This window comes from Morone saxatilis, unplaced genomic scaffold (assembly GCF_004916995.1).
Source record: "Morone saxatilis isolate NCDOM2014 unplaced genomic scaffold, NCSU_SB_2.0 Contig21, whole genome shotgun sequence".
Taxonomy (NCBI): domain Eukaryota; kingdom Metazoa; phylum Chordata; class Actinopteri; family Moronidae; genus Morone; species Morone saxatilis.
Window position 1 is genome coordinate 18898083 of NW_023339774.1, and position 19229 is coordinate 18917311.

The window sequence follows — 19229 nt, forward strand, 5'->3', positions numbered from 1 at the left end:
AATGTGCATATGATTTGGACACTGATTGTTGAAACATCCTCAATGTCTTATAATGACATCAGTCAGAACAAATGATTAGGGTTTTCTAAATGCAGTCAACTGTATTTTTCCATAACACATTTAACTATTAAAAATAGTGCATTTTGCTTTGCGTACCCTACTGTTAGTTTCATTAGCAGCACTGCAAGCAAAGACTGGTGTGGCATATTTCACACCTTATTTCAGCATTGGTTGGGTTTTAAGAACGAAACAAATTTTGGGGTGTTGATTTGAGTTTACCTGCAGCCGGTTCCTCATCTCTGCTTTAAGATAGCAGCTCAAGCATAACACAGTAGCATAACACACCCGAATTGCTCTCATCCAAATGTAATGCAGGGTCGAGGAAGAAGAATGTATGGAATAAAAAAGAAAAAATCTTTGCTTATGCTGCATTGATTTTGATACTTTTCATCATGAGTCTGATAATCTTATTAAAGTGTAATACTAAACCAGTGCAGTAGAGTTTATATTGTGGTCAGAAAAGCACATATGCCTTAATGAAGCTGTGTTCAAATTACCACAAACTAACTGACAGAGAGAACCTAGGACCGTGCATATTCTGCAGTGTGCACCGTGCTTGACTGGAATCTGGAGTCTACAGGGTACACAACGGGTAATCCAGCCATGTGCATCATAATTATTTGTGGAGAAAATCAGGGCTGTTGATGATGAAGGTTGAGGCTGACCTTGCTAATTTGTTAAATTAGAAAGCCTTGAACCTTCAGTTATCAAAGTACCATGTCAGTGTTAATCTGAGCAGGAAAAAAGCACAAAGAGGTGTTTACTCAAAGATGTTTTCACCTTGCAGTAACATTCAACTATTCACCAGCGTGTGTGTGTGAGAGTGTGTGTGTGTCCTTGCATTTGTGCAACCCTCCTCAAGCAGGCTAATGCAAGTGTTATCATTATCTTGGAGAGCACCGTAATTAAGACGTTCACATCTCCTGCTTGGTTCAGCGTATTAGTGCGATAGGAATGGCCAGAGGAGAGAACTTTGATGGTTTATCTTGAGGTTAGTTAAAATCAGACTGACTTGCTGTTTTGGCACAATGCAGAAAACACCCCCATGATAACCCCAATTAGCATATTTATTCAAATCCTGATTTATTTACAGATGAAGCTATTTGTCTAAGATTTTCCCTGACCACGGTTTTCACAATATCTTCTCTCATGAGGCTGCTGCATTTATTTTTGTGCTGTCTGTGAGTCACATTGCCACGGAAAGTAAGGGGCTTATGTATTTTCCTTCCTATTATTATTATTATTATTATTATTATTATTATTATTACTTTTCAACATAAAATGCTAACTTACAGCATCTCCTTGGTAGAACTTCAGTGAACTGAAACACTGAATACCTGCAGTGTATATGCTGAAGATTATATTTAATTATAACCACATTTATGAAAATCCAAATTTTTTCAATCCATAAATGGATTAAAAATAATTGCATCAAATAAAGAAGTGTACATTCATATTGCAAGTTATTTTCATGGAATAGCTGCCTTTATACTTGAGCAGGCATGACCTCACCCACACACAAAATATACAGCCAAACACACACACACATCGTCTTCCATCAGGATATATAAGACACAGCATGTCCCAACCAGCAGGCTGTCACTTCCACTAAAATGCTGGGTTTGTTTGGTTGAAGCCTCATGCGTGCAAAAATGAATAGGTTTTTTAAATAAAAACCACAGTGATGCTCACTCTAGTTACCCCCGATTGTTTGTCTCTCTGATATTGACCTACCACTACCAACCGCAGTGAGGGCAGGTTTTCATCTTGTCTTTGCACTTTAAAAATTAAACACACATGCTGATGATTTATATTTTATATTCCTGAGAAGGATTCATAATGCATTATGTTGCGTTTTGTGAACAAAATCAAAGGTCATATATTGTTCTTTGTAAAACATCATGCAATGTGTTTCCGGTGTGGGGGGGAGGGGGCAAAGCAAGAAAAAAAGATAAATAGGTATAAGCTTATTATTTACATCGACATAATTATGCTTGGTGTCGTCCCCCGCTTCCTCTGAATAAAATCAGTTTCTATTATCGGTGGATTTTATGAAAATTCACGGCTAATGCTCGAAGGTGCTCAGTGTGTGTGGACACAGTCAGGAGAGTGGCACTGCATTAACATAACATCAAGCTTACATCCCTGTATCAAGCTAATCAGTATTCCTACTGTCATATTAGTGTGGCACTCAGAATCTAAAATATACAGGTATCAGGTAATATCACCAATCAGCCATGTCTGTATATGCTGCAGTTACACTCGAATGGAATTTAAAGAAAAAAAAAAACAGCAAGCAAAGGCTGGAAAAGGTGATGTAGTGTAATGAGAGTGCACATTATCTCTGCTGTTGTGAGGAGGGCAATTGTAACAAACAGTATACCTTACAGGACATCATGTAAGAGCTCCAGCAACGTGTTCTGTATACAGGTATAGGCACGGAACAGGAACGCTATGCTGGCATTTGTTTTAAAAGGGGATTTTCTTTTTAAACTTAAAATGATCGTAGGGGCCTTTATTTTGCCACCATCTTCTTGCATATGTTGTCCACTCTAAATGTTAACAAATGGTTTAAATAAACAAGAAAAAAACCTAGATTTGGTGATTTTGAATTTTTAAGATAAACTGAAGAATTAATTGCTCCTTTATGGGTTGAGTAATTCTTCACTTGTTAAATGAAGCTGAAAACTGAGCAGCTTTTCACAAGACAGTGATGAAAATTGTGAGGCACAAAAAAGCAACTGGAAGAGGAAAAAAACAACAACTCCTCCAGCTAATTCTGTATGCAGAAACACACATGCAGAGATCTATCCTGTGCATATACAGAACAGTAATGTATCTCTTAGCTTTCAGCATGGACTAATAAAACCACCAGAGTGCCATGCAGTATATGCTCTTTGTGGAGTAAAAGTATATTTCACTCAGCATTGATTCAGTACCATTCATGATTAACACTTTGTCTCTCCTTCGCTTCTCCTGCCTTTTCTTTATAAAGCCCTAAATGGACTAATAATAATTTATTTTACTGTTTTATGTAAAGGTAAAATAAGAAAGCACATACACACGCAATCATGATTGCGGCTTACCCGACAGAATAAATATGTTTTGTTTTATTTAACTAATAGGAGCAATGGTAGAGAGCTAGAAAGAATTGGATGGGAAGAATGCGAGGGTCTGGGTTTGTGCTGAATCACAGTCCATTATAACAACACTACCCAGAAGCACTTTACTATATGTGGTGAAGCAAATGACCAACTTATTCCCTTTCCTTTCCCCTAAGCTGAATATTATGCATGCAACATGCAGACAAGGATTTGCAATTAGTTCTTATGCAGAATTTAATGCCCAAGACATGCATATGCTGTATCCATGTAAAGCATGTTAAGTATGTTAGAACCCGTCATACGGGTAGTGATTCATAATGGTCAGTATTGTTAAAAAATAAAATAAAACAAATAAATAACCCCCATTCAGAAAAAGAGGAACATAAATAGTTTGGTGGGTGGTCACTATCAACAACCACACTGGTGAAAGGCTGAACAAACACATGAACCAACAACTGCAGCCCTTGTGTTTCCCACATTTCTGTCTCACTTGTGGAATGAATAGTAGGATGGTAACCTTCATACCTATTAACGTATTGTGGCAGGTACAGTTTTCACTCCATTGCAACATTTACTTTATTTTTAAAGTGGCTATAATACAGATTTTTATTTAAAAAACAAAACAAAGTACAGTAACAACTAATGTGAAAACAACATGATATTGTTTTAAGGTTGTTTGTAGTGATAAACCTACAGAGAATTATCACCCAAATCTGTAGTTCCCCTCTGCTTTATGGAGCTTTATAGTGAGTTTCAGCTTATTCTTTAGCTGTGTAGTCACAACTTCACTGTTTTGATTCACTCTCACAGTTCTCATGGCATCGTTTTCAGCCACAGCAGGCAGCTGTTTTCAGTGAAAAAGCTCTAAAACCCCCTGAACACTACCTGATCAGAACCAAATGGCAGACAGGCACAGTTAGGGGTCAACAAAGTGGAGCATTTAGCAGGTAAAGGGGCAGATTTTTCCCTCAGGAGTTGGCAGAAACAAAAACAGAGCTAAAAGAGGGAATATTGGACTTATGTTCTCCAGGTGGTTAACAGTTTCACCATATCAACTGATGATAGTGTGTGTCAATATTCTGTTAGCTTGTTCCTGCTGCCCCCATGTGGCCAAAAAACAAAACTAAATAAGTTTATGCAATTTAACAAATAAAGTCTGTAAAATTTCTCTTTAGTCACATCAGCTATGACTGTCACAGTTTGTCCCTATTGCAGATATGAGGCGCATTCATCCAATGCTGGGATGGTAAATGGATGGAAAATTCTTACTATCATGGTTGTGCATTCCACAGTGTGGCTAAATGTCAGTGCAGTGGACATTGGGCATTATTGAAATGAACACTGAAGACTTACATCATGGCTGCCCTGAGCTCATGTGCCTTGGTTTCACAGACTGCAGTACTCAGTACTTAGCATGTTAGTATTTCACTATGTACTATGCACTTATTTATTATTTATGCCTACTTTTTAATTGTCCCTTTAGGGATGAATACATTGATTATGACTGAAAAATTTTGATTTGAAGTGAAAAAAGTAGGGGCAGTAGAGAACATAGTAGTGTGTGTTGAACATAACTGTAACAGCTAAGAGAACATCAGCCAGCCGATGGCGGACCTGTTGCAGAAAGGATGAACAACAGAGGGAAGCAGACTTCTCTGTTATCAGCTATTTAACTTATCCTCTCATGTAATATATACAGTAATACTGTTTCATTAAAGGTATCTTACTTTCCTTTTGTTGCTAAATAATTTACTTCTTTATTGTAAAAGCATTCCCAAAGCTTTGGACAACTTATTAATAAGCTTGTGAATATATTTAAGTGTATTTTGAAATGATGAACAAATGTATTTACAATACATAGTTGGTATCCCAACTTTATGTTTTACTACACTAATTAAGATATGAACATGGCAGCTGACTACATTTTTCATTAATGTCAGTGCCATACATTTTTTACATACTCAGCAATGCTCAGTACACATTTTAATAATACAGGGGTTGTTCTGGTATTAGTTTGCCATGCATGTGCATCATTGTATCTCTGCAAAAGAAAAGTTGTTAAATAATAATAATAATAATTTTATTTTCATTAGTGAATCTTCAACTTTTCTCAGTGTCTCTGGATATTTGGCAGTGTGGCCAAATATACAGTAAATAAAACCAATTTTGGCTAATAAACACAATAAATTACCCATAAAATATATCTTCATTCTTAAGTGATGTTTAATAACTGCAAATCTTACTACCGATCACATTTCTAGGACTCCTGTATACCTGAAAGTCGGTCTTGCAGTCATACAGAGACCTGTGTAACAGCAGACAGCTTCTGCAGCTTAAAGTTACCAGATAATGGTAACGACATTTCCAGGCTGCAAAGCATGCTGGGGCAGTGCACTGGGCAGCAAAATGACAAGTCAAGCTACTTTGCTGCCTAAAAGGATCAACAGCTACTTGTCTGACTGCCACAGCTTTGCCTCCTGGCAGACAATGCTTATTGCTTAGCATTCTTTAAGCTGTCTAGAAGATACTGTATGTAATAATGTTTGGCTGTTTGCACGCCTTAGTGTCATTTTGGTGCTTAGCCGAGTGTCCCGCTATATTGTTTTGATGCTTGGCAGGCATCTTAAATATCTACAGAATTTGCTGCCTTGAAGCTATTATTATTTACTCTGTGGGAGATTGTGATTTTGTGTCTGGTAGACAGGCATATTGTACTTCACTGAGGACATTGTCATTTATTCTTTAAGTTGACTGGAAATCAACTCAAAAGTTAAAGGATGCTCTTCTTCTTGCTGAAAGTGAGATGATAAGATACAGATCTTATGTCTGCAAGGTAAATATTAAGTTTCATCCAACAGCCGGCAGTGCTTAGCATAGCTAGCTAACGTGTTCATTAATGAGCTTCAGGTGCAGGTAGGTAGAATCTTTTACCTTTGGACCGGGCAACACTAATTCTCAACTCTCAACTCTCAGCAAGAAATCAAAATCAGTTTATTTCCCAAAATGTTGTACTATTCCTTTAAGATACACTCATTTGTGTTATTGGGAATGCTTTTATTATGTGAATCATTTGGATATGGTAAAATATTTGGCCATCTTGATTATGTCTTATACTGCCTTCACATGGATTCAGGCAAAGGCAAACCGGATATCCTTTTAGCGGACGAGAGCAGGACCTTAAAGTGGAGATAAAACACTGAACAATATGACTGTGGTTCATTTGATTTTTACCTTAGGCAAGGTATGGCACTGTAATCAAACTTGACTGATTTTACTAGGCTATTAGCTCTGACATGATAATGTTAGCATCGACACGTTGGACTGTTGTTGCGGTCTGACAACTTCATGGAAACAGCAGTAGATACATGTTTTGTGTGGTTTGTCAGCTAAGCAGCAACTTTCCATTGAATGTGGTCATTATGCCATACACCACAGCATTCTTGTATGATATGCTCCTTGTTCACCTCTTGGTAACACACAGTCGCTGCATGAGTTGATATTAGGATAAAAGCCCCACACTGACATCACTCAGTATTACTTCCAAGTTCAGGAATCCTTTAACTTTCACCGCTGTTGTCCGTCTCCATGGGGACTGCTCTTATCACTATATTTGCTCTTATTGGCTCAAAGGAATGGGCCGCTGTGTTTGTGACTTTGTCAGTAGTTATTTCCATCTAATCAAAACTGTCAAACTCCATTGGACCAAAACAATGAGCTGTTAACACCAAATTATGACAGTTGCTCAAAGACCATTCTTATGATGTCTGAAGATGGCTGCGCCCTGGTGGCTAAATAGGTAACTCTTTGTGCCCACCCCAAACTACTCCATTCTACATTTTATTCTGCCAGAACAGTCTTCCCATACTTTTGCATATGTAAAGTTTGAGGGGTAAAGTGAGTTCACGATTCTCTTTGAACAGCTACACACAGCTGGCCAGCTGTTAGATGGCGACATGGGGCTTGAGAATGACCTCTTTCTGAACCCCAGTTTTACCGCACTGTAAGTCTGTGTGTGTCAAAGCTTTGTCTGCCTTCTCATGATCAAACACAGTCTGAACATGCCCCTGCACTAACTGAAGTCAATTAGAGGCTTGATATTTTGTAACCTGTGGAATCGACTGAGGCAGAAGGCAGCACACTGGATAGATGCTCTTCTGCAGAGGAAAGAGTCTGACAGCGAGTGTTTAATCTGTCCATGTCAATCCATCACGGTCAGCCATCACTGTCACACGCTTATACCCAAGGTGGAGAAAACAACAGTATGGAAATGTGTTGGGAGAATCACATCACAAATTTAGCTGAGATCAGGATTACAACATCTATTCATTTTCCTTAATGAATAATAAATGTATTGTTTTAACATTAGTAACATTTCAGTTAGAATCACATAATACAATTATAATTTTGTCATTTTCTTTATGAGTCAGTCTTTTCTTCTATGCTTTCTAAGTCTAAAATATACAACTCTGTCGAGGATATTTAAAATATTTTAATAATATGAATGTGTTGGAATGTGAAAGGAATGAGCTTGTAATTGTTATTTTACCATTGCTCTTCTAAGCTGTTGTTTTAAATATGTTTTAAATATGAATTTGTAAAACTAAACCTAAATATATCAATTAGTGAGAAGTATTTTTTGGGTTTATTGATGACCTGGGAACAAATGGGCACTTTCTGCAATAAACTATGAGTGGGATTTTTTTGCTGGCATTTGACTTTTTGTATATTTTGTTATGATTTTGTATTGTCAATTATCTTTCTGTTTTTAATTAAAACTAGTGTGAACTACTTTTTACTAAACTAGATTTTTCCCTAGGGTAGCTTTGTTGTGGTTCAACTTCTTCCAGTGTGAAGTAATTTGTAGGTAACACTGTCAATAATAAAACAATAATTCAAAATTAACCCCAGTAATTTTGGATGGCCTGTATATTAAAATAAAGAAAGCTGTAAATACACTTAAATAAAGAGAGTGACCCAAAGGCAATGCCAGTGCTCTATCATGTGCAGTTTCAGATGCATTACTGAGACAGAACAGAGAGGGGTGCAAATGAAAAACCCTATTGTGTTAAACTGTCCTCAGCGAATATGAGGATGCATTATAAGCTTTTACCTTGTGAGAAATTACATTATAAGGCCCATCAGGGTTTGATAGAGCTTTCAGCTCTGACACTTGGGTGTAGGGGAGAGTGCAGTGAGATGAGTCACTTTTTACCTAAGGCATCTTTAAAACAAGGTGAAGACAGTAATGTCTTCAATGATGGTCTTAGGTCTGTAAGATTTAAAATGGTCTATCACGTTAAACTGTGATAAAAGAAGTGAATTCAATGTAGACTTACAGTAAAATAATAAATCATCCAGGAATTTATTCCAATGTGAACATAGGAATCTTTAAAAGTCCTCCCCACACAGTGTTGTAATTTATTAACGTAATCTGGCTGATTAGACCTCTGCTCAGGTTAAAGTTAGGTGAAGCAGGAAATTGCATGATGTCACCAAACACCATGTACTAATAATAATGATAAAGGTGTAATTTGTCCTCACCCTAGAAGGTGCCATATAACTGACAGAGAAGTGATAAAGATGTCAATCAAACTCAGTCTGTACACACCCAAATAGCCCTGTGAGGATCGAGGTCTAAGTGAAAATAATTGTGTAGGGTGTGTAGGGCCTGTAAAAAGTCACGGTAACAGGACCAATGTTTACTATAAATAAATGGTGGCTCAAGATCTCTTTCAGCTGTACTCCATATCCATTTATTTAGATAGCACCTTAATACACTTTCGACTCCTTGGCAGTAAGGAATAGTTTTCTTTCAACATGTTGTTGATTATTGTTACCATCACTGTGAGCTGCCCTGTTGATCTCCTCAGCCTTATATCTCTCCCGCTAGTCCCTGTAGACCAACCTCCCATTTGTGGACAAATTGAGGATGCTCCATCAAAGCATCCCAGTAAGCCATGCCAGTAAGTTGACACCCACAATATCAGGGCCCTGGAACTGGTTCACCTTAATGGAATGAAAATGGAATTCAAATATTTTCCTTGAAAAAGTCTTTATTGTCTGTGTGTGTCTGTGTTTGGGTCCACGTCCTGCGTGATACCTGAACTGTAACTGTAAACTGTTACCTAATCAGTCACTCATAGTATATATCACTGAGGAGAACACCACTAAAATGGGCTTCTGAGTTTCTCACTTTTAACTATTTCAAAGAGCCATCATCTAGTAACCAGACTACACCTGAATAAGCTAGCTAGGTTTTCTGTTACTAACCATCCCTGCTGTAGGCAACACAGTGATGCAAGCTCTTAAGTAAAAGCCTCTTCAAAGAGCGCCTGCCCCGTGCTACCCTGCTGTGTTGGGCCTAAGCTGTGTTCATTAAGAAAAGTCACACTCTGACTCTGAAGTACTGACGAATTGACAAAAGAAAAGTAATTCCTCTCTTATCAATGTTTCAAGCAACAGTTTTCTTATTCTTTTCTATAGAGTAGAATATTAGTTTAAATAGGTTGGCTGTACTCACTGGCTGTGTGATATTTGGGTATGTATGCAGCAAATTAGTTTGTACACAGCTGCATTAAAATACGTTTAAACAGTATCTGCTTTGCAACACATAAACCCCTGAAAACACTAGTGGCATCTGTTTGCACACAATAAAATTAAAATGGGACACATTGCAGATTAGTACTTTTTCTCATTCCTTGAGTCACACAAACTAATGATGTAATTGCAGGTCTGTCCTTCTTTGCTCATGCTAGTCTTAGTTTAGTGTTACGGAGCTCCCAGCCCTGCAGTCTGCCGAAAATCACAATGTTGTGCAGCATTAAAAAAATGTCTCACAAATCAGAGCTGTTTAACTCATGGAAGAGTGCCAAAGATTTCACTTAAATGAAAAATAAAACAATAAGACTCACACATGCATTATATTACTGACATTTTTGGCATCATATTGAAATATTGCACCAATAGACTCCTAGAAATGATAAATGTGTGATGGTGGGGGGAAGGATTAGTATGAAAAATGTTTGTACACAGCATCTTTGCGTGGATAATTGTCAGTTGAAGAAAAAGCCCGAACAGCAGATGTTTCATTCCCAAGATGGAAAGCCTCATGGCGATGATAATGAAGGTAAACCTAGAGGAAAAAACACACACTAAATCTATTTTGAAGGTGGTTAGCTTCCTCTAGTTTCTGTGGAGGGGTTATAGATGCCAGTTGGTGCTTGCTAAATTACAATAACAACAGGCGAACGGTCCATCAGGAGACAGGTGTTTGCAAACTGTCAGGAACAAGGTTTTCAGCCGCTAAACATGACATTAACATCAGCCATTACAGTCATACGTATGGCTGCTGCCTGTGTATCCTTGATCGCTGAAGCTTTTGAAGAAAGGTAGTGTTTGGTTCAGTCTCAGTGGCATGTAAGAGTATTGCGCTTCATTATTGACTTACCTCTGCAAAGAAAGAAAAAACTCTTAATAACCACTTAATTCTTGCACATTGTGACATGGAATGTGTGGTGGTGTGGTTTTTAGTGTGCTTGTGTGAGTCCAAGGGTATGTTTTTTTGCTGGTGCTGCCTGCTACCTGCATACCATGAAAAAAAGACAGAAATGTTAGAAAAGCAAGTATTTTCAAAAGGTTTAACATTTTGATACCAGAAGAATTGTTAAAAACAAATGCTTTGCTTTGCAAATAAATGAATTTGAAGTAGTGCATTTAAGAGTTAAGTAGGCAATTCAATGGGTGACTGACAGTTCTCTCCCTACAATCGGACATGGACCATACCCACTCATGATTGAATAAATGACTGATGAAGATGCTTCACTGAATTCCATCTTCAAACAACAGCCCTGCAATATATCCATCACCTGCTCTGGCACCAGCAAGGCCAAGCTTCCAGCAGTTGAAGGATATTTTAATTTTGATATTTTGATTCCTAAGGATAGTAATGTCGTCTGTAATGTAATGATAGTAATGTTTGTCAGTTTAAAGTAGAGAGAGTAGTACAGAGTAGGCCTACAGCAAATAAACTTAAAGTTGGCTGGAGGATAACACTCCAAGCATGCAGCCAAGCCTGCAGATCATGCAATTTCAGCAGTCAACTTTCAAAATAAGTTCATTCCAAAAATGTTATGATTGACAACTCACCCCAAAGTAACACTACTGGTAAGTAACCACAGTAGCCTGGAGCCTCAGATTGGTCCACAATGTTGCCACATTTCCTTAATCTTCACCAAAATGTAATTTAAAAAGTTTATAGATTTATATATAATGTTATATATATAATGTTTTGGTCAGTTCAGTACAATCCTCTTCAGACTACAGATGGCAATGACAGGCATGTGTATTCAATGTAAAACAATGCAGGTTTCGAAATATGACATGTATATGTAACAAGACGTAACTTTTGTAAGGAGAAATAACATATTTTACGTCTTACAAATGAAAAACAAAAAGAAACTTTCTGCTATATAGCCTTGCTTACTTAGCTTGAATACTAGCTTGTGGTGGCTAATGTTAGCAAAACAGATAATGTTGTATAACTGACAAAACATAATGAGTCATTTTTTTGTGCAACTTTCCTCTGCTTGTGCAACTATTAAGCTACATTTCAGTAGTTACTGTAAGCTAAGTGGCACTTGTATTAACAGTGACTGCAATTTAGCAAAAGTTAGAGTTTTACTTTGAGGACACACAATGCATTTTAGTGAGAGGTGATGAAAACATGATTGTTTTTAATGATAATTCCATGGGCTGCCTTTAAAAGGGCACTCCACAGATTTAGTATTGTACACTGTTGGACTCTGAGGGACTAAGGGACTAATTCACAGAGCCAGATTTTTTTTCATTTGGAATTTATCAGATTTTGCACAGCTCTCTCTGGAGCTTTATACGACTTTTAGTAGTAGTACTGTAAACAGACTTTGATGTGAACATTGGTGAAGTTCCCTTTTAACTAATGCAATCCCACTACCAGAGTTACTTGGAGTAACTGTTGCACCATGAAATAAATTCATTTTTGTTGGAAGCAGCTCATTTCTGGACTGTTTCAACAATTTGCTCTTAGACCCTTCAAAACCAGGGTTCCATTTTTCCACTGAGTTTTTTTTTTTTTGTATTATCCCTATTCAGACTGGTTTCCACCTCAACCCTCTCAGCTGAATAAACTTCAAGCACATCAGCACTCCATCAAGGTTACACCGACAAGCCGAAGAGTTCTGCAGCAACATTTGGAATATGAGCTGCACATGCGAAGTAAAATCTACAGGGTATGTGACAGTGATGAAAACACAGCCAGACAATTGCTCAGAGACAAAAGCTTTAGGTGCCACTGGTAGAATAAAAGGACACAATTCTTTTTATCCTTATGTAAGCACTCACAGAACACAATGTATTTCTCACTGTTCAATGGTTCTGTGAAAACACTCTTACCCTGTAATGTTTGATTTATGTGCACAGACATCAAATTCAAATCTCAACCTTATGAATTCCATTCCTGACTTCCCTTCAAAATCAAAGTGGGTGGTTCAAAAAGCTTAATCTTCTGACCATTGACTGATACCTTATTCAGAGTTTAATTCAAAGGAGCTATAGGAGAAACCTGATGAACAGCGGCTGAAAATTGTGTGTAGCGTAGAAAAGCGGGGAGTAAAAGAACAGAATGTGTGAAATGAACAGTAATTAATGTGGAATAAGAATAAGGCTAGAAGAAAAGGCCAGCACGTGCTTCTCGCATCCTGCCTGGCACTAATGGGAATATGATTGCATTCAGTCTTTTTTCTCCTCATGAGGGTTCTTTGTCTAATTCAATCAATACTTCAGGGCATTCAATGCACTCTGAGTGGATGCTCTGAATGAGGTGAATCAAAGCAAAGCGATTCAGACAGCAAACGCAGCCAGTTTGGCCTGTGGTCTAATTTAGTGAAAAGCCTGAAAATGCTGGAATGTATTCTCAGGAAGCATGACAATGCGTTTAAAAAAAAAAAGGCATTAAACATTTGGACAACAGTGCTTCCAGAAAACACCAGGAAAACTGTAACCCCCTGCTGAGCACTGTAATAAGTTTGAGATTTGGAACAGGATCCTGCATTATATGGAGCTGTAACAGAAGTTGTTTTTTCTGTGTGTGATTGAAGAGAATTTTATGTGTCCTCGCCCTGAGAAGGCTGAGGAACAAGGTCCACCGAGGGCAGCTGATGTCAGTCGCTACAGTGTTTTTTAGCCACCTTTTGAACTTTGCCTGACTCCAATTAACTTGCCAAGCCATGTAACACAAAATGTTGACAGGGATGAATGACAACTGACCAAAGGTCCAACCAAGACCATTGAGGAGATTACATCTTTAATTTATTGTTAAATGGCACATGCAGCATTGACTAAAGGATCAAATGTTTAAATGAAACAAACTACTAATTTAAGGATTCACACCCAAGCCTTCCAAAACCCTAAAGTGTACATTTGAGCAATTGTATCTCATAATATAATACAAATACATGAAATCTCACTGTCTCTATGTTTCCTTTATGCTTTATAGTACTTTTTTTAAAGGTACACACATTTGCAAAAACCAGCGTTATAACACATATTCTGTCATGCACACTTTCATGTTACAAGCCTGACATAAAGTAAGTCAAATTGCATAATGGCTGGAATGCCATTTTGTATGATTTTGCCTCTAAAGTGGAATTGACAATTACAATAGCTGCCTGCTATGAAAGGGGCGTTCAATATATTTTCTGTTGCAGTAATCAGTCCTGTGTGGTTCAACCTCAACCTCACTCAATGCAGACAGGCCACACATCCTCACTCATGCACATCACCCAGCTGCTTTCCAGCTCTCCTTCCCCAGTAATTGTGTTTTTCTTTTCACTTCAGCTATAAAATTGCTTCTGTTGCCTCTCCCCTCCTATTCTTCTTTCATTTGCCCAGATGTTTTATCAACTTCAAGTTATTTCTTCTATGAAAGCCATGTGACTCCATGGTTTACAAGCTGCAACAGGACTTTTTAGAAGGGTACAATGCAGTCCTAAAAGATGCCATAAAAAAAGTAATAGATAAAAACCTGTGGTGCTGTTGCAGGTGCAGTTTTCTTGTTATTTCTCAAAGAACATCATAGGATGCAATTGTATTCTAGGCTCTGCCTTGATGTTATAAATATACAATACATTTCAGATATAATGCCTTTAAAAAGATATATTTTATGCAGACAGTTATTTCAATACATGATACACTGAGCCTAACACAGATCCAACACCCCCCTATAATAAAATAGTAGTAGTAAATCACTCTCACAGCCACTGTTGCTGCATTACTGCTCAGATTGCAACCACTGCTGCTACACTGACTACTGCTGCACACCATTCTAGGACTCATCAGCCCCACTAACACCCAGGCATTCACCTGTAGGCTCTGAAGTATACTCCAAAATGAAATATGGTGTGGTTTGAATGGCAAAATGAAAGTGGCAAAAAGAAGCTAGGCTTTGATGTTTGCAGTGTGCCACAGTGTGCACAAATTTACTGAAATGAGAATATGGATGTTGCACAAGATAAATGCACCTATCAGGGAAAGAAAGTTCAGGCAAATCCTTCTCTCTTCAAGGATAAGAATAGCAATATTCTCTACTTTTGTTTTTATCAAGAAATCCCATGAAAATACTAAGACCAACAATGTGTTCCTCAGTACTTGACTTCAATAGCGTTCAAGCCCTATGCCTTCTGAAAATGCATTTGGGTCACAAATTTATAATTTAAACTAAAACAGGTGGGCATTATAGTTTTTAGCAGTTTTTTTTTTGCATGTTAATTAAACTATTTTCAGCCATAGTAACACCTATTTAATGCTTTACTGAGTATTTATGGCAGAAGGGTGGTTGTTGAGGAATTGACTAAAAGTAAACAGTGGAGGTCTATAGCACAGTGGAGTTTCATCAAGCATTGACCACACAGGCAATAGTTGGTTTTGGTCTTTTCATTGGATTTATTCTGTTGTCATCACAGCATGATCGCCATCAGTGATCTTCACTAATATTTTCACCTTCCACGTCATTATCAAACCCCAGGTCTAATTGAGAAAATATTAACTTCTTTAACATTTTAATTATACATTAGGCATTTATACATATGCATACACCGAATCAAAGTTTAAAATACAGACTGACTACATTTAAAATATACATATAAGTAACCAACTAAATCTACAGACTATAGTAACCCTACATTTTAAGCAAAAGCTTCTCAGAATCAATTATTTTATGTTTTCAGCTTTCAACTTTTGCTCAAACTAGTGCTTAGACACATCAGAATGTAGATAGTGAAATCTATTCTTGGATTCTTAAAAAACAGACTGTGCCGAAGCACAGTATTGAAGTGACGTGTGAGTCATGCAATGATAGCTTCCTCTATTTTGTAGTCTCCAATTCTCTTCATTCCATCAAAGGTCAGCACTGTGGAGATTATGTATATGCAATTTGCATGTCAAAAAAAGACAGTCATTGTTCAAATTTACTTTACTTCCACCAGGCATTGTGGCAATTCCACTTATCCCTATCTAGACCCAGTGATTCATTTGTCCATTCTGGGCTACTGTAGAAACAAGCAATTCAACATGAAGAGGCCCCGACTCTGAAGCAAACCGGTCCCTTTGTAGATAAAAACAGTTCATTCTAAGGTAACGAAAACACAATGATTCTTATTTTTAGGTGATTTCACACTATTGAACACATACCTATGAATATTATATTGCATTTCTGTTTTCAATAGTTCCTCCTAAATGCTGGAACCATAACAGTAAACAAAAAGTACAGCTGAGGCTGATAGGAATGTCATTAGGTTTGGAGGTATTTAGCATTAAACAAAACAATTCTGATGATGGCACTAGATGAAAATTCTATGGGTTAACAAAATCCATACAGATTTATCCACTGGGGACCATGTGTATCTGTACCAAAGGTCATGGTAAGCCAACTTATAGTTATTAAGAACAAAGTCGTGGACTGAAAAAAGTGACCGACCTTGGAACAATGCTGCTTTAGTGCTCAAAAAAGATAACCACCCACAGCCCTTGACAAATGCACATATACTCTCACATATACATACTGTACACAGTCAGTGCCAAAACAGCTGACTGGGTAAGCAGATAAAAAGAGTGACCCCTCAACTCCAGCGAGGAATGACACACTGCCTGCTCAACACTCATCAGGAAAGAGTTGGACCCACTGTGTGGTAAAACTGTGAAAAAATGCAGGTCACACACACAAGAACGCATGCACTCGCACACTGACACAGAGGAAAAACCTGTCTGTGAATAAGAACCTCCATTGAAATTCCTGGCCATAGTCTGGGCTCTAAATAAGCACAGAGGTGTAAGGAGAGAATCACCATATCCATTCAAAGGGAGCAAAAACTTCACACCTCCAAACGTCATTATGCTTATCCAAGCCCTTATCGCAGCTCAGGAATTACTCAGTCAGGCTGCAGTCAGATCACAGGAGGCCCTCAGATGTAACTTTCCAAGAAAGAAATAAAATAAAATAAGATGGAATAAAATGCCCACTACAGTACAGCCATACTATCAGTGCTAAGCTCCTGCTTTCACTCAGGCATGCTGAGAGTGTTTTATGCTGATAAATTTAGTGTACATCTGGGTGTTGAAGAGGGAAGGAGTTCAGTGCCAGCTCTAAAGATCTAGGAACCCTAAAGATGATTACAAACTACCACCACCACTACTACCTCCTGTCAGGGCCACAGGCTGTATAATGACAATATTCATCTTTAAGTACAATGAATGAAAGAATGAAGGCAACAATAACACTGGACAAAAAGGACCAGTATCCGGAAAGATCCAATGGTATTCAGGTTTATGGAAATGTATCCAGATCTGTATATATTATATCATAAATAATAATATTTATCAAATATCCGTGTTTGTAATCTTCTGGATATGGACAGCATCTCCATCTGTATATATCCAAACGTATCACCACATTGGATGCTATCGTATTTTTGGTCATTTATTCTAATTAATTAGAATTGCACCAAAAGAAATCTGAGGGGTTCCAATCTTCTACATGATCACAAATCCCACCTGAAAGCTTGATAGCTAGCTCTTTCCACTTAGATAAATCTGGAGGTTTAAATCTGAGCAACAGTGCTAACCACAGAATAATAATAATAACAATAATACAAAATGCGATTAGCTAAAATTGTGAGATAAACTGAAGAAAACTGAAAAGATATGGTAACACAGATCGATTCTATTCATGCTCTAAAACCTTAGCTGCCAGGTAGGAGCTGTGAGGTGCAGAATACTAATATGGAAAATGCTTTTGAGCTTCAGGGGTCACAACCTGAAACATTTTAGCCAAGGCTCCAATCAATTCCAATTTGTCACTGCAACATCCTGGTGTCACATTTGCGAGCACAAAATGGGAGCAAATTGTTGTATCTGAGAAAGGACAAAGAGGATGTTCCAGGTCAACCCTGGCATATTTACATCCCATCAGTAATGGTGCAAGGCATTCTGGGTATTAGTCATAATTCTATTTTCACTGTGGTGAACTTTTTGGGAGCAGTTCAGTACAGCAGCGGTTAATATGATGTGACATGGATGTGTAAAAACCATGTTATATATGAATGTTTTTCTATGATAACTTGGGCCATTGCAAAGATATTTTAACATTGACTTTGACTTGAGTGCTTTTCTAATAATTATTTAAAGGGTTTATAGGTAAGAATGTGCCATGACCATCATCTCTACAAAGTCACAAAAACCAACATTCCTTCCAGTGAGATACAAAATAAAGGTTCTAGGTCATGGCTCCACCACGGAGGAGATTGTGTACATGCTGAGAAAAAACAGATGAAGTCTTATTCATAGAATTTACAGACAAATTCATACAACCAATCCACAAACATCCATGATCATGTCCACACTGGATGCACAAAAACACCTTTTGTCCATACACACACCCTTCCACAAACAAATAAATTTACCCTCAGCAGCACAGCATTGTGCAGATTAGGGGTCCGCTGTGGTTGTTTGCCTTTTTAATGGTGTCCTAATTATCATTTAACCCTAATTAACCTGCACGGATAGAAGCCGGGCCTGATTAATCCTGCACATTGTTGTTCCACTGTGGGGTAGAAATCAACTTCCTCATTCACTCTTTAATCAGCTTTCTGCCAAAGCATTGCACGAATGATGTGTGTCAGCACACATGCACACGCACATCCATTCAGCAACATCTTTGTTGGTGCACACATCAACCCACAAGGACAGACAAGGTGCCATTAAAGCTACATAGTTTCCTTCCAAAGTTTTGTTATTTTTGGTTAAGAAAGGTAGGACCCAAACGCAGGACACGGACATAAAGATGTAGAAGGAGGTTTATTACTGCATTTACTTGTCTGTGGTGCTGATGACAGGAAGTGAAATCTGGCAGCAGCAGGGGCGAGGGAGGATGATGAAGGAACATGGCTGGGCGTGAGCGTGGAATCAGGGGAAGCTTGACTTGCAGGGGTTAGCTTGGGAGCAAGGGAGTGGCAGGCGGGCAGACAGGTAGGCAGGTGATGATCCTGAGACATGGAAGAAACAGGTTAGCATACACAGTGCAGAAACGGAAAAGTGGGAATAGGAATCAAATTGGCTTACTACCATTAAAATATAAAAAACAATCTGGTGACATATAACTGAAAAAAGAGCCAGGGGTACATATGCTGAGGTAGATGAGCTGATGGGAGGCAGGTGTGCAGGATAAGCAGAGCATGAAGGCAAGGCAGTGACAAAGGGAGACCACACCCACGGCAACACAAACTAAGAGAGCGACAGACAGACTCTCTGGGGAAGCTCTGGGAACACAGCTCTGGGAAGGGGAAAACACAAGAAAACACTAGGGAGTACAGCCACAGCCATAACAATTTTCGTGATTTTGTCACATTTTGAAAAAGTCCTTCACCTTGCTTCTCTTGAATAGAAAAACATCATTCACTGTTATCAGTTTTTCGAATATGAGTTCCTTTGATGTTATATGAACATTCATGTTGTGCTATTGCTTTCCCAAAGTTTTCC